Here is an 18125-nt window from a genome sequence, read left to right on the forward strand (position 1 = left end):
TTCAATAATAAAAATTTATTTTAAAAAATTCCTATGGGGCTAGAGCATGGGCGGATTTTCCCTTATGCAGGAGGATCCAGAATGGCAGAAAACCTCACAGATTTGTCTCTGTGTCTGCCTCTCCCACCAGTGATTGCACACAAATTCTGCTCTATGGCAGTAGTTCCCTCATGATTGAGATGAGAAGGGCACTTGAAAATATTATTTTGGGTTGCATTTTCCACACTACAGCATTAAGTGGCCATGCTGATTTCTGATTTTGTTGCTTGTTGTCCAAAATGTAACTTGTCCAGAGCTCTGGTTCTCTGTCACAAGGAGAGAATGTCAATGAGGATATGACAGGGGATGCTGAGGGAAGGTAAAGAGCTAATGAACCATCATTCTTTTTTTCTGCTTTGTCACAATCAAACAGGGCAAAAGATAATCAGATTGCTTAGGTTTTGACTATTTAAATATGATCTACACTGTGAATACTCATCTGCATATTGAATAACATTTCAGAGGCAAGGTCTGAAATGAATCAGATCTGTGTCTGATTACAAGGGACCATTAGGCACACCACCTGTGCTTGAGAATCATTATGTACACTACTCCGCGCTCCCTAGAGGAAGGGCACAATTTGATCTTTTAAAAATGTGATACATATATAGAACGTGTCACTATCCTTTTTATTTGGTTTGGAGCTTTTATTTTTGTTTTTCTTTCCTTCATGACTTCAGCAAGCCATGTCAGCTGTAGACCTTAACATCACTTTAAAATGCTTTAGGGAATTTGCTAGTCTGCTTGATCACATTTTGGTTTCTTTTTTAAGCCTACTTTCCCCTATTTCTAGAGATAATTGTCACCTGTCTTTGGTGCTTACTCTTCATTTTCCGGAGAGAGCAACTGAGGTTTATCATAGTTATTGTTGTCTTCCCAGAGCTGCCTCTGGGAGAAATTAGTCAGAGCCATCACAATAATGCATTTTGATCCAGCACTGATGATGACTAAATTGTCCCCAAAGCTGATAAAACAAGCTGGAAGTGTTTCTTTTTGGCCCTCAGTCACTGCAAAGTGCAGGTTACCACCATATTTGTTTTGCCATTAAAGTAATCTATGCTGAGTCCCAGATGATCATTCATGTTTTTATTTGTTTTATTTAACACACACACACACACACACACACACACACTTCCTTAATTGTGATCAGCTGTGAAAAGCTCATACACAGTTTGGTCTCCCCTAGATTAGATTTGCTTTCCCAGTTGCTAAACAAGCTAATTACTGACTTTCCAGTTCTGTATAAATTTGTTAACCCTGCATGATATCATGCAGGCCCTGGATTTTGCTTCACGTTTAATAAGAGATCCAGTGATGGGTTCAGAATAACAATTTCTCTTGACATATCATTTTGCTTTGGAGACATACTCCTTAGCTTTTCGCTATTGCTGATTTGCTTTCCTTCCTTGTTATCTTAAAAAAAAAATCTTGGAAAATATTTTCTTCCCACAATTCTTGAGGCAGCATGGTTAGGGGCAGTTACATTTCCAATAATTACTTTTCCAAGCTGTTTCTTTTGTTTTTTGTTTTTAAAAAAGCATACATTTGCAAGCATACAGGACAAGAAGGCATAAAAAGGGTGCCCATGCCATGCTGTAGCTCTTAACCTAGGGCCAACATATTTCAGGTTTGGGCCAAGTTCCCTGCCAACACTGTGGGCTGGCAAATGTAAAGACAACTCCTTAGCTGACCTAAGTCAAATGCCGAATTGGTAGTTGGGTAAGTCTTTGCATGTATCCAGAGTTCCCAGCAGACAATTTTCTACAATTTAATTTTGTATAGGACACATTTTGGGACATATGATTATATCATCACAGACTTTAAAGAGACCTCTGGAGACTTAAAACTTCTGTGTACATAACCTATACATATTTTTTATGGGAATATATCTCATTTAGTACATTGGATCCTTCTTCTGTGTAGACCTCCATAAGACTGTAATGCTAGTTTAAGACATCTACTCACATATTTGAATGAGTAATAAGAAACTCCCTAGATTCTTTATCATATTACAGTATATTCTTATTGTTGTTGTGTTCCCTCAAGTTGTTTCCGACTTATGACGACCTTAAGACAAAACTATCATGGGGTTTTCTTGGCCAAGATTTGTTCAGCGTAGGTTTGGCATTGCCTTCCACTGAGGCTGAGAGCATTTGACTTGCCCAAGGTCACCCAGTAGGTTTCATGGCCAAGCAGTGAATTGAACCCTGGTCGCCAGAGTCATAGTCCAACACTCAAATCACTATACCATGGTGGCTGTTATATTCTTATAGATAATGACATTTTTACCAAGTGTTTGTATTGAATAATCTTTTTTGTCCTAAGGCATTCATGCCAAAAGAAAAAAAGAGTGGGGGGGGGAGTAGTGTTTGATTTGTCCTAATAGATTTCTTACAAGCATTAATCTAATTGAACTGAGAGGAGTTCACAATGAAATCCAAAGAGAAAAGTTTGACATATACAGAGAAATCATGATTAGCTCATCCATTGTCAAAAATAATCTAGAATGCTTTATTGGTTGTAAGATTCATTCATTCATTCATTATATATACTGCTTTTCTACTGGTACAGGATTCAATATTGATAACTCTGTATGCTCATTTGATGAACATCAATTTAAACTTGGTCATGGGAAAGATCAGATTCTTTCATATCATATAATTTAATGTTTGACTACTAATATTATATTATTTCATGCACTGGCCAAATTCTGTAAAAGACATGGGCTGTGTCTAAACTGTAGAAATATTGCAGTTTGACATCACTTTAAGGGCTGTAGCTCCTTCCTATGGAATCCTGGAATTTGTAGGTTTGAAAGTTCTTTAGCTTTCTCTGCCAAAGAGTTCTGGTGCCTCACAAATATACAAATCCTAGCATTCTATAAGATGGAGCCATGGCAGTTAAATTTATGTCAAAGTGCATTATTTGCAGTGTAGATGCACCAGGAAGCACAAATATAACCAAAATAGATTGTGAGTCAGTATAGAAACATTCACCAACAAAATCAGTTTCATCACTAAGGAGCACAGCTATAAATGAATTTGCTGTTCGTACATAACTCCCTTAAAATTGAATAATATAAACAAATAACATTAAAAATTGGAGGAAATTGGGCAGTTAGGCATTTGTGTTCTTGATAGACTCAGGAGAAAAAAAAATCATTATAATAAGTAAAATCATAAATGAAACCATTAGAACATCTCCAGAAATTGGTTTACTTTCCATTTTCTTGAATAAGAACAAAACATTAAATCATGACTTCATTGCATTCCTTTGTTTGGACAGCCAGATTAAACCTTTTTTTCTTAAAGATGTGATATTAAAATGACAAACAATGGGGGAAAGATGTGGGCTGTGTCTAAAGAAAACAGGGATGATGTATAAAGAGCTTTCAAATGAAATGATATTTAAAAGACACATGTATAAGAAATGAAAGAAGGGTAAAATCACCAAAAAGCAGTCGCCCCAATGCAGGGGCAGACTGCTTTGCCGCTGTGAAGCGGCAAAAAACTACAAGCCCCAGAGTGCTCTGGGGCTTGTCCGGCTCCCGATTGGTTGAGGGACCGGAAGGGGCGGCCCTTCCGGTCCGGGACGCTCTAGGAGCCGGACTCGCTGGTGCGGGGCTTCCGGTCCTCCAAGGCTGCCCATTGGTGGGCTCGGCCTTGGGGGCGGGGCCCCACAATTTCACACAGAGGGGAGGGGCCGAACAGTATAAATTGCTGTTCGGAGGCCCCTCCGCCTCAGTCGGCGCTTGGTTTCGAACAGGGACGGAGCGAAGCATTGGAAGGGAGGTAGCCTTGAGCTTCTCCCACCCGCCCACCGCTGTTTCAGGTGGTTTTTTGTCACAACTGTTCGGCAGCATAGGCCAGGATCTGCATGTTGGTGGTACCAGGGCTATGGAGTTCTGGTTTGGGAGTCACAAGGTACCCGGGGGCGATGAGCAAAGGTGTTTGGCCATTGCGGGGGCCAGAACGCAGGTGCGCCTCCCAGTGACTAGGGGCTTTGTGAATTGGGGAACGCAAGGCATGGTTTGCGCTCAAGCGGTGTTCCTTAGCCCCTAGGTCATCCCAAGCACCGGGTAGGGACCTGGCTTTGGATAATCAAACAACAGTGGGTTGTTTGATTGCACAGATCCTGACCTTATGCTTTGTGCCAACCCTACCAATGGTTTAATAAAGTTGTGGCCTTTCTCCCATGTTGGTGTTCTGTGGTTATTTTTTTGACAGCACATACAAGGCAAAGAGGAATACAAATGAATAGCCAGTAGTTGTGGGGAGAAAATCATAATCATAATGAGCTCAAATTCAATAGGGAGGTTAAAAATAAAAAGTGTGTGGGGTCTCTATGTTTGAAGCAAGAGAGGGAAATGAAATGATAGGGCCACTGTGTAGAAAAGATAGTGAAATACTAAGATGGGTCAAAAAGAAGCTAGGACATTTCATCACATTCTTTTCCACAGTCTTCTCCCAAAAGGAAAACAATGATTTAATCAGGCCACATATGACTCTTGGGCCACATGTGGGCCATCTAATTTTGTTGTCTCCTCCCACCATCCAATTTACCACTCCACTGTACCATCAAATGTTCATTCATGGCAACAGCAACAAACCCAACCCCCTACAATTTCCTTTAAAGCAAAGTGTACATAGCACATGCACTGTATTTTCAAGCTTATTCATTCTAGAAGTAAGAAGCATCTAGTAAACAAGAATATGTTCCATCCACTAATTGTAATAAAGGGAAATTCCTAGTGGGTTGGGTTGTTGTTGCAGTGTTGGTAAAAATTCAACGACATACCACCAAATCTAGCACTGTGGGAAAGGGTTTGAGAGTGGTTCTAGGGTCCAATTGGACCTGACTGCAAGAAGGTTCTCAGTTCCCTTCACAATATGGACTGCTAGTCTGACCCAGCTGCTTTCATATGCTCCGAACTTTATATTAGGAGGTTCAAAGGCAGTAAAATGGCATCTAATCCACCCATCTTCAAATGTAATGCAGGGATATTGACCATGCCTTAACTATCCTTCCCTATAAATACTTATGATCCTGGCTAAAAGGTACTGTGCCACATCTCACTAACATACCTAAAGAGTGAAAGGATTTCCTGATAAACTTCCCAAGGATTTCCATTACCCAGCCTGTATTTATCCAAATGCATTCTATAATCACAACATAGTTCATTTAAGTTTATCCTAAGGCAAGCATATCTCTTGTTTATTTCCACTTCTGTTTAAATCAATAATTTGGATTTTCCTTCAGGCCTTTGAGATGGGTTGAGAGTCACAACCAATTTGTGTTCTTCTCTCTTTAACTGATGGCAGTAGACCAGATTCACTTTCTATCAGATAAAGTAAGTGGTTTGATAACTCATGGATGGTAATAAACCTGCTTGAAAATGTGCCCTCTGCACATAGGATATTGTTGATGCTATCACCAAATTAAACCTGAGTAATCGTGCAATGCCTCCAGTACACAGACCTCAGTAATTAAATGTCTTTCAGATAAATTTTCTATCTGTATTCATCTTCAACTACATTGTTGCACCCACCCCCTGAAACTTATCTAGATGCATATGTTGGAAAATGACATTTAAACCAATAACAGATTTATTTGCAACTTGCTACTTCCTTGACAACATTCAGATTGACAATTCCTTTGCAGGTATCAGAGTCTAATGCACACTGTATTGCAATATGTATTGCACACTGTATTGCAATAATGAGCACAGAGAACCTACACACATTTAACCTAAACAATAAGGGATTTGAAATAGTAAAATAGTTCCTGTACCTTGGATCATACATCAAAAATAATAGAGGAATGGGAAGAGCAGCCATGAAAATGCTAGTAAAGATCCTAAAGGTTAATGACAAAGAAATGAACACTAAAGTTAGAATCACCCAAGCCATTGTATTCCCAATCACTACGTATGGATGTGAGCACTGCACAGTGAAGAAAGCAGATAAGGAAAAAAATCATTTGAGATATGGTGCTGGAGAAGAGAGCTGAGGATACTGTGGACAGCCAAAAAGACAAACAAATAGGTCTTTGAGCAGATCAAGCCTGAACTCTCCCTAACAGTCAAGATGGTCAAATTGAGGCTGTTATACATTGGCCACATCATGACAAGACATGACTCATTAGAAAAGACACTAATGCTAGGAAAGGTAGAGAGAAGTAGAAAGACAGGAAGACTGTAATCTAGATGGATAGACTAAATGGGGGAGGGGGTCACAAGTATGAATTTACAGGAGCTAAGCAGAGCATTGGAGGACAGGGGAGTTGGAGATTTCTCATTCACAGGGTCACCATGAGGTGGGGTGGACTTAAGGGCAGTTAACAATACCAGCAACAAACTTTTCTGTAGCCCTCTTCATTAGTGTCTGCTCAGATAAGAAAGAAGTGCTAGGCAGGCATTTGGAAAAGGAAATATTTTTGCTACCAAGTCCCTCAAAGGTGTTTGGAGGGGAAGAAACACAACTGGCCCATAGACATATGGCTGGAATCCTACTGATGACATATGAAGATGTAGGTACATCTTTGTTGTGTGTCTTCAAGTCATTTATGATTTATTGTGACCCTAAGGTGACCCTAAGGTTTTCTGGGGCTGAGAGAGTGTGACTTGCCTAAGATCACCTAGTAGGTTTCCATGTCTGAGCAGAAAATCAAAACATGATCCCCAGAGTCCTGGTCCAAAGCTCAGATCTTAGATCTGGCAGCTGTGCATATCTGTGGAAATACATGCACAGTCTGACTTAACCAGCGTATGGGTATTTTTTACCCATCGGTGTGGATGATGTAATTGAGTGCTGTTAGCTTTTGTTGACTTCCTGTGTACTTGCTTTACTCTTCTGATGCCAGGGCACTACATCAACACTATTCAGTGTGAAGGGGATAACATGGTGGCCAAGCAGCAGTTGGTCATGTTTCAGGAGCTGATTGTAGCATAACAAAAACATGCTCTTGTAATTTGCAGGGGTCTTCCAGACATCCAGGAGGATGATGCCATGTTCCTAGAAATGCCTGCTGAAGCACACACAGTTCTGGTGCATTCTCCCCCATAATCATTTTGCCCAGGATAAAAGAAAGTCAGATAAGGGTGTAGGGGGGCGAGGACATATATGGTTATGCCCAGTGCAGCTCCACCAGTGTGATCCAGGATCTTGGTTATAGACCTTAAACCAGTTTCTCTCTTGTTGTAAAGGTGCTACTCAAAGTGGTGGTCCATGGACAACTGCCAGTCCACAAGCCATTGGCAGCCAATCCCTGGTGAGTACCAAGGAAAAAAATAAAATAAAAATTGAAGCTAATGAGTCAAATATGTGTCCAACCTTGCACTGGGGAAGGGGAAAGATTTTGGTCTCACACATCACATTCCTTGAAATGCACTATTATATGTGATGCCCACATAAGTACAATTAAATTCTTGTAATCATTTTCAGAGACAGGTTAGGCTGAGAAGGTGAATTCGTTCAAAGTGGCTGTATAAGCTTTATGAAACTTGGATTTGAACCTGTTATTTTATGACATTGGGCAGCATCATGAAAGAGGTACAGAATCCGTGCAGTGATTCCTTATCTATGTTGAAGCTATATCTGTTTTGGTGGAGTCTGGTAAAGGCATATTAATTTGAGGATTCCAAAAAGCATATTACTGTAGTGTTATCATTAGGCCAACAAAGGGACACAAATATAAGAGCAAACCTGTGAGCTCTTCATCTCCAGAATGGTTCAGAAAGGACATGGTAGTTTGGGAAAGACAGCTGTATAGTTTCCAACAAAGTAACTTTTAGTACAGATTTATTTGGGTTCCCCCCCCCCAAAAAAAAAATTGTTTGAAAACACCCAAGATAAATCCTAGCACAAGACAACCCTTCAAGACTAGCTGTTCTTTCAATAGTACATAAAGATCCAGCCAGCTGGATATTCTTTTTTTAAAAAAGTGATAAATTTTCTCCTATCAAAACAAATAGGAGATATTTTGATTTGTAAAACTGGGCATTTTCACACCAATCAGAATGTATTAAATTGGATAGTATGTATATTCAAACTAAACTGAAAGGCCCTATTCCAGTGTATTTTGCTCATGAGTCCACAAGAAGCTGCAGTCAACATTGCTTTGAATGGAGAAAGAAAAGGAGTCATATGTTGCCTGAAGATATGGGAGTTGGATATAGAGGCTCTGTCTGTGGATCCGATACATGATAGCAATCAGCTGCCCTGTGGGAGTGCTTATTTGAACCCACTTATATTCTGCCAATATATTTGTGAGCAAAACAAATATGATGCCATTAATTTCCAATGTTCTGTCAACTAAAAGGAACAAAGAACAATTTGCTTGTTTTCAGCTCTGTAATAAAGAAGTTTCCAACAACTTCTATACATGATAGAGAAGTGGTTTGTCTCCTGTACCTGTACTCTGCCATCCTAACGTCATTGAACTTGGATCAAGTATTGATGCTAAATTAATGATTATTAGTTAAAGTGAGCACTGACGACTAGTACCATTTCCCCCCTTATTTCAGTGAAATTATATACTATCATGCATGGTAAAGGTGCAAAGTGTGACATGTTTCTCCATCATGCTGAAGCATGTAAGAACCAGCTTGAATTATGATTCTGTGTGTTGTTCTGTTGTTTCTATGACATAGAGGAACATAAAGCAAACTGTCCCATACCCAGTCCACTGAGCTCAGTATTGTCTGTACGAGTTGTACCAAATGTATCTTTCTCCAAAATGTTCGGACTCCAGCTCCCATCATCCCTAACTATAGATGGGAATGGCTGGGACTGATGGGAACTACATTATAAAATATCAAGAAATCCCTATGATATATTTGCCTTGGGATCACCATCAGTCAGAAAACTACTTTAAGGCACACAACAACAACAGCAACAACTATGCTGGGATGGGATTATCTACACTGACTGTCAGAAGTTATCCAGAGTTTCAGATAGACGTTTTTCCTTTCTCTATACGAAAATGATTAGGATGAAACTGAAGGCATGAGTTTTCCAACAGAGATACAGCCCAGCTCAAATGGAACCTAAAATTTGCTCAAGAAGAATGAGTGCCACTCGTCAGCGATAGTTTCCTAGAGCTAGGTGACTAACTGCCATTTGTACCAAAACATATTTTTCCACAGAGAAACATGTCCTTTTCTCTACTTTGGAGAAGAAGATTTAGATAACTCAGGAGCCAGAAAACATTACTGCTGTAAAAAAACAACAATTTCAATGTCTTATGGTTTATACATAATAAAGCTGGGAACTTGGGACAAGACAGCCAGATGTACTGAAAATCAAATAATTGCATTCTTAGTGATAAATGGATCAGCAGGAAAGTTTTGCTGGAGTTTTATAATAGGATCCCATAGCTTTATCCAAAGGAAACTCACTTCCAAAGGAAAACTTACTTCTCTTGGATCAATGACTAGCAGAGCTTCATTTCAAAGGGAAGTTGAAATCTCTCTAGGCAGTACAAATCAATGCATAGTTTAAGCAGAGAATCTATTCCAGGGAATTCTGAGATGATATGTCTATTTCAAACTTTGGAAAACAATGTTTTATTGATCACATAAAAATGATCTATATGGGGAAAAAATGTTTGAATGTTCTCCTCTTTGTTTGGTTGACTGAACAGCCTCATTGCAGTGCAAGGCATTATAAACTTATGACAGAGACCAAATAGGCTTTCCTTGTCTTTATGCTTTGCTTTGTGACCTCGCTTATGAAGGGAATAAAACAGCATGACGGGTCTGTGACATTTGCTTCCAAAATATATCCAGTCACCAAAGCCTTATGCAGATGTCCCCTCCATGAAGAGAATAATAGGAATAAGCCTTTCAGCTGCCATCTTTGCACTGTGCTTTTTGCATTTTTCATATAATGAAAACAGGGTTGTCAGGTGAACAAAGAGATACGGCTCCTGTACTTTTAATGTTTGTATAGAAGAGGGAGTTGCAGTGGATGATATTGCATGAAAAACAATACTTGCTGAAATGCCCTTTTGCACACCTCTTCCAAAGGTGCAGGATATTTGTTCCTCATTTCACTCGACAAGACTGGCTGAAACATATCTTCTGCAAAAGGAAGCCTTCTTTGTTCAAATAAGCTGCTTCTGCTCTTTAAGGAAGATACTATATCAGGGATAAAGCAGCATTGAGCCTTCTGATGCTTTAGACCAGTTCCTAGAAACCTCAACTAGCATGGCAAATGATTAGAAGTTGATGGGTTTTGCAGGGGTAAAGATTCCCAACTCAGTCTATTGTAAATTATGTGGGGGACCTATACAAATAGAGGAGACTTAAATCAGAAATGGTTTAACAAATGCAATCAAAATCCACACCACTTGGGACTTTATTGCACACAGCTTTTAAAATGCCATAAAAGTTTGATAATGCTGCCTCTGGTGATACCTATCTCACAATGACCTCTCCCTCTTGTCACTACTTGTCTTCTATTTGTGGTTAGACTGCACTTTTCCATTGACAGGGAAAACCCATCAATAAGCTTTCAATCACCCTGGGATAGCATTAGTCCACAAGTGCAGTAAATTATCTTGTGACAATTTTGGGATTGCATAGTCATAGAATCATGAAATCATAGAATCTTAAAGTTGTTCATGTGTTTTCAGGTTCTTCTCCATCTCATCCTCCCCACAGCCTTTTTTGTTGTTTTACTTTCTTTCATTTTTATTTTTTATTTTTTGTTAAACTGTGTTAGCATAACTCTGGAATTATGTTAACCTTCCATGACATACACATGAAAGACACACTGGGCAGGTCACAGGTCATGGGGCAGGGATAAGGATGAGGACAGAAGAGAGCTTGTGGGGCCAACAACAGCCTTGTCACATCTGTTTTCCATACTGGCCAAGTCATGCTAGTGAAGGGATCTGTGGTGTGGAATGCTCCCAATCCAGTACATATGCACTTCTCTTAATGAATACAATGATGGTGAGAAAGAGGATTGTGTGATAAAGCTCTCTGTTATTTTGCCACCTCCTTCCCTTCACATAAGGTTTGTCAGTGAAAAGACCTTACAAAGGCTCTTATCCACCCTGATACATCCAGCGCATAACAATGCAACTGAATGAGAAAAGCAAGTCATTCTATGATCATAAGATGCTTCCCTTAGCAATTATGCCATGTTACAATGACATTATATGACAGAAAGGAAACAGAGTCAAACAGAGCCTTGAAAGTAAGACATCTTTACTAGTGTCAGCAAGCCATTTCAAACCACCATGTAATTTCTTGCTAAACACTTTCATAGAGTGTGCACCCCCCCTCCCTGCCACAATACTCTGAAGACTGAATATGAGCAGTAGGAAGCCATCTCAGTTCTCTTTGCACTATCACTCAGCAACTGTTAACTGTTTATATACCAAATGGCTTCAGCACTTATATTTATTAGAGAGATGCTACATATATCTGTGACTGTCTATGGATAATGTTGTTTTCCTGTAGAAGTACTGAGAACTCTATTATCTGAGCAATTAAAAGGAGTAAAACAAAACAAAACAAAAACAACAGTAAAGTGATGATTCTTTCCCAATCATGTGTAAATATACTTACAACAGCTAAAATCCTACATTGACCAAGTGTATCTCCACAAGTATATTTTCCTGATCTCCAGAGGTATCTTATTTTTGCTTCTGGCTACTCAAACACAGTTAGCCTTGGTGCCTCCCACCCACTAAATGGCCGCACTGGAGCATCTGGATGAATGCAGAGGGAGGACATTATACAAAAAAGGTATATGACACTTCTTTCCATAACGACCTAAAAATGACAAAAACAGGTATAATAGGAATTTACACCTGCACATGTCCCCAGTGAGAATTTGGCATATGAGACCAATTATACAGACAATTGGAAACACTGATTTAGATTTATGCAGAAATGTAGTTTTGTATGGAAAGCATTACACAAAAATCACAGAAAATATAATTCCTCCTCGTTCTCCTCCTCTGCCTGCCATCCAACTCCCCCAGAACATCTAGTTTGATCTAGTGGAATGTAATTCTCCATCAGACAAAATTCAGTTCCCTCCTGTTCCCCCTTAGTTTGGAACCCTTATCTTTCCCACTGTCCCACTTGATGGGCATTTAATGTCTAGGAAGAAGTAGGGAATGGCTAAATTTCTATAGATAGACTCATGAAGATGATGTCATTTTCTAGAAACTTTAGAGAACTACTGGGAAATCCCAGATGATGCCTTCTTCTTCATGAAACCAACTTTGGAAACATAGCCAGCTACTTCCTGACCACTCCCACCCCATAAAGGGTCGTGTAGACGGCCAGCACAAGAGAGGTGGGTGCTGCATATAGGGGGCCATTATTCAAAGAAGATAGTGGATCTTTCCTTGCACAATGACAACTAAAGCCCACACACAGGAATAATTTGACATTGGGCCGTCATATGCAACCAGAAGTATACTAGCCATATTAAATTTTGTACAGATGCCTGGTCATTAAAATACAGAGAGATAAAAAGAATTATCTTTTTTTTCTCATTCTTTTTTCCAGATCAAAGTATATTTTCAAGTTCATGACAAATATTGATATGAGGAAGGAAAAATGTATAGATGAATGGAAACATCCTGAAGTTCTGTCATTTTCAGCGCATATATATCCAACCCTGTTTCTAAAACAGATTGTTCATTTTTGGTAAATGTGAGATCCAGATTTTCCACCCTGGATCCCTCTGACAGTTGTCAAAAATAATTATAAAAAAATGAGGTAGTTAGAAGTCAGCTTAGATTTGAAAAACAAGGGGTTGTGGCTCTTGTAAACTGTGCAGGGGGTTGTATTCTGTTCAAAATGTGAATCATAACTCCTAGAGGCTCTCCAGACATGCCTTTCTTTGTCAGATAAAGGGTAGTCTGAACAAGTGGGAGGGATTTCAGGGCTACCAAACACCTTGGGAGAGAGCATCTGACTCATTTTTTCCACTTCTGTTCTCCATCAAAAATACATAGGTGATCGAGAGAGCGGTTACTATGCAACTCCAAGCAGTCTTGGAGGAAACCGATTATCTAGCTCCATTTCAAACTGGTTTCAGGATGGGATGCAGAGTGGAGACTGCCATGGTGGCCTTAGTCGATGATCTCCATCTGGGTATTGACAGGAGAAGTGTGACCCTGTTGAAGCTCTTGGACCTCTCAATGGCCTTCAGTACCATAGACCATGGTATCCTGCTGCTATGCTTGAAAGAGTTGGGAATGGGGGCATTGTGCTTTACTGGTTCCATTCCTATCTCTTGGGCAGGTTCCAGATGGTGATGCTGGGAGACAGCCTCTCTTCTAAAAGAGAATTAAAATCTGGCATCCCTCAAGGCGCCATCCTGTCTCCCATACTATTTAACATTTACATGAAGCTGCTGGGTGAGATCATCTGGAGACATGGGGCAGGGTGTCATCAGTATGCTAATGACACCCAAATATGCTTCTTCATGTCTCGGACTGCTGCAGTGACTTAAGGATGGCATCTCTCCTCTGAATGGCTGTCTTGGATCAATAATGGACTGGATGAGGAAAAAACAGATTCAGGCTAAATCGAGATAAAACGGATGTACTCGCTATAGGAACTTCAAGTCCAAGGAGGAAGATTTGTGAACTGGTCCTGGACAGGGTCACGATTCCCCTAAAGGACTGTGTTTGCAGCTTGGGAATGCTCCTGGACTCATCCCTTCAATTGTCATCTCAGATAGATGAGACGATCAGGAGTGCTTGCTATCAGCTTCGGTTGATATGCCAACTTCCAGGTGTGGAGATTAAGTCCAGGGATGGAGATTTGTCAACCAGTCCTGGACAGGGTCACACTTCCTCTAAAGGATGAAGTTCTCAGTTTGGGAGTACTCCTTGATCCATCCCTACAGTTAACATCTCATATAGATATGACGGCCAGGAGTGCATGGTATCTCCTTCGATTAATACGCCAGCTGCACCCCTACCTGGACATGGGAGACTTAGAAGCAGTGGTACATGCGCTGGTAACCTCTCGTCTTGATTTCTGTAATGCACTCTACATGGCGCTACCCTTGTGCCAAGTTCGTAAGTTTCAGTTGGTTCAGAATATGGCAGCCAGACTGGTCGCTGGCAAATCCAGGTCAACCACATAACACCTGTTTTAAAATCTCTTCACTGGCTGCCAATTAGCTTCCAGGCACAGTACAAGGTGTTGGTTATTACCTTTAGCCCTACATGGCTTGGGCCCAGCTTACTTGAGGGAGCGCCTCTCCCTATAAAGTCCTCCCCACACTCTCACGTCTTCTGGGAAAAATCTACTACAGTCTCAGAAAACCAGACTGGTCTCAACTTCCCAGAGGATTTTCTCATCTGTCGCTCCGAATCTGTGGAATGACCTGCTGGAGAAGATCCATCTTATCACCACGCTTGATGCTTTCAGAAAAGCTGTCATGACAGATGTCTTCTGGCGGGCCTTCCCAGATTGATCTCCCAAGAAATAAAGTAAGGAGAAACTTTGTCCACTGCTAATTGTCCACTTCACCTCGCTTATTTTTAGCTTGTTGTTTTATTTAATAATTTGCATTTGTAATTATTGTAACTGATTTGAATTTTATCACTAGTTATGGTGGGAGGACATAGGGATTTGTAAGGACATTTATATTTTTGTATTTTAATTTGTGTTGTAATCCTGCCTTGATCCATTGAGAGAGGTGGGAAATATATATATATTATATACTATTATTGTGTCTTGTATCCATGTGTGTGTGTGTGTGTGTGTATATATATATATATAATTACATAGATACAAGACACAATAATAGTTTTTTCACTGCTATAAATGAACACAATATATTTTAAAACAAATCCCTAAAATTAATCACACACCTTTCAAAAGTGATGTGATATTTAAGAAGCTCTTCAAGTGAAATACAAAAGTAGGGGAAACCTAAAAGACAAATATTTCTCAGTTATTAAGGTTTGTAAATCCTTACACAGTGTATGTTGTAGCTGCCCTTTCTAAAAAATGTCATAGCTGGGGTGTGGCTGAGCTACAGGCAGCTACAGGCAGTCTTCCAAAATGACAGAGATGAAAATAGGAGCAATCTTGTAATACTTGATACTAAACCTTTCAGGCACCAACCAAGCCTTTCTTACCTGCTTGTGGACTTTTATTACAAGTAATTAGCTTACTTGCTAATTAGCTTACTTGCTGTTCACCGCTATGATCTTTGGAATAGCAGTATATAAATAAAACAAATTATTATTATTATTATTATTATTATTATTATTATTATTACCGAAACAACAAAGATTTAAAAAGGCCCTGCTCTAAGTTGTAGTTCCTATACTATTTCTTTCTTATAAGAAATCTAATAACACCAACAGTCATCAGTGGCACAAATATAGTGCCTGTCCTTGGGAAAAATAAAGGTCGGTGCCCACATTAGATATAGGTAGAAATAGCCTGAGAAATAGGTAGTGGCCAGATTCCTGTTGGTGTACTATGGAAAACATAAGTTCTTTATGGAAGCAGCTGGGATTTTTGCCCAATATGGGATTTTTGCCCGATACATCCACATTCAGTTCAAGCTTGCTGAAGCAAAGTTGCACCCGTGGTGCCATTGTGCCTGCAGATGTGCATTCTGCATACGTGCACAATTTGCAACATACATTTATATGAATGTGCCTGACAGATGCACATAAATGGACATTAAGCTGTGTGTTCATTTGCACATTTAGTATCTTGGTTCAGTTACACAACATTGGCATCCAAAGCAAGAACTGTTAGAATAATTAATATCTAATTCCACATGGAGGTGATTTATGCTATGCAGACCTGATGTAGGATCTTAGCCAGGGCTATGATATTATTATCCAGTTGTTGTGTAAAAACTTTGTGCTTTGAGCAGAAACAAGTGGTTGAGGACAGACTGATTGCTTACAGAGCAAATCTAATAGATCAAGGAAAGGAACAACTATCACAGAGGAAGAACCAAGGGTATATCTGCACCTTGAGTGTTTAGAATCCTGGACTTTGAAGTTCTGTAAGACCTTTTGTCTGCACTGCCAAAGACTGCTAGTGCCTCAAAAAACTACAAATCCCAGGATTCTGAAGGATGGAGCCATGGCAATTAATGTGGTGTCAAACTTCATGATTTCTATAGTAGAGATGAACCCCAAGCCCAAAACCCTCCTGGATTCATTTAACAGGGAAGAAAAGGTTTATGTGGTGGCAGGAGGGGAAATAAATATATCACATCTGTTCTTCTCTTCTCATGCTGGATGGGCACATGGTCAAGGAATGAGAGAGCTTTCAGAACAATGCAGTCAAAGACTCCCCAAAGACACTCCTTGAATGCTTCGGGAACTCCCCCAGAACGTCCTATTTTAAATGATGCAACACCAGTGATTAACTGGAAAGTACAATGGTGGTTTCCATGCCTACAACTAGAAGATATGCAAGGGTAGATCTCCCTGGCCAGGTCCACATGGGCCAGAAAATTTCTGGAGCGGGCCGAAGTATGCTGATCTTGAAGGTGCCCTGATGTTCCCCGTTACCTTGGGAACTCCGTTGCAACTCCAGGTGGCTGCTTGCTTTTATAAAATACTTTAAAAAGAGCTATACAGTTCATTTCTGAACTGGCTGGAAGTTGTTTGACAGTTAACACTAGAACCAGGGACCCATACTGTCTGGACTACTCACCAGGAGGATGGGGGGGGTGTTTTATTTCGCCCATGTGGATAGGGCCCCTGTTTGACCCTCTTAAGTACTAGAAAAGAGGATTCTTAAAAGTTCATCTAAAATCAAATATTCCGCCCAGTTTGTTGTTACAGAAATTAATCTAGTGTCAGTTTAACAGTGCCATGTGGCCATTGCACAAACAGAGCAAGCAGTGTGGCATTTTATGGGAGAAACTCACAAGCATAATAACAATGCAAAGAGTGGGGGACAACAGCTTCCAAGAGGCACAGGACATTGGTAATCCAGAGAGGAGGACGGTGCAAATGCGAAGGCATGGGCACCCTGTGTCTGGCTGTAAAAATAGACCCACCTTTCACATTGACCTGTTGTACAGGGAAGGCTGTGTTTTACAATAGGACGTTCTGCACTGTGCTGTCTTGCTCATTGTCACATTTCTAGTTGTCTACCATGTCAGTGATGTAACTCCATCACAAATCTGTGCATTGCAGCCTGTGATGGTCATGGGTTTTGTTCAGTTAAGTTTATTTTTCTTTCAGAAAATTTTATTTTCTGAAAGATTTTTTAAAAAATGCTTTAATAAATAATTGTTAGTGAAGACATGCCATATAATGCTGTTTTCCCATTCAAAACACCTCCGTCATGTCCTGCTTTATCTAATAAAAAGACCTAAACTTTATCTTTCCACACCAGAGAGTTGCTTCCTCTGGTCCAATTTTGGTTGTCCTTTCCTGAACCTTTTCCATATTAACAGTAATATTTCTGGACTATGCTGACTAGGACTTTTATGAGCCAAGCTCTAGGTGTTAGCCAAAATTTTTGCAATGGAAACATCAACTGGATCATCTCAGTTCCATTTTACTATTAATTCAGGGATAGTTGTAGGCATTACTGGGTCGATCTGAATCCAAAATATTTTTGTATTGCTTAATCTCTCTTTATCATCTTGTCCAAGTTATTGCTTCCCAGGTTCCCCTACTATAATGACAGCTACTACTAAGAGTTAACTGTGAAAAAACACAATAAAAACATCAAAACACATTGAAAGCTCAGAAATGCTTTAAAATGATAAAGCATAAATATTTAGATGCTCTGCACTATTAAATTGTAATGCTAAACCAGCAAATTCCTATTTAGAGGGATAAGCTTGAGCGGATTGAAATTTTGACTGACTTCAGATAGGATATATAAAAGTATAGTTACAGGTAAGTATACAGCAGATGGATACCACAAGGAAAATAATGTTTAAAGAAATCAATTTCAAGTGGTCGAAGAATAATGGGAGTAAAGATTACTCACCTCCCATCTTTCTATAAATATTGGCTACCAGGTTTTTTGCATGTTCAGCAAGTTTAATACACTTTTTCTCTATAGCCTCCACAAGAACAACATAACTCCTTCCCCATTTTGG

This window comes from Sceloporus undulatus, chromosome 3 (assembly GCF_019175285.1).
Source record: "Sceloporus undulatus isolate JIND9_A2432 ecotype Alabama chromosome 3, SceUnd_v1.1, whole genome shotgun sequence".
Taxonomy (NCBI): Eukaryota; Metazoa; Chordata; class Lepidosauria; order Squamata; family Phrynosomatidae; genus Sceloporus; species Sceloporus undulatus.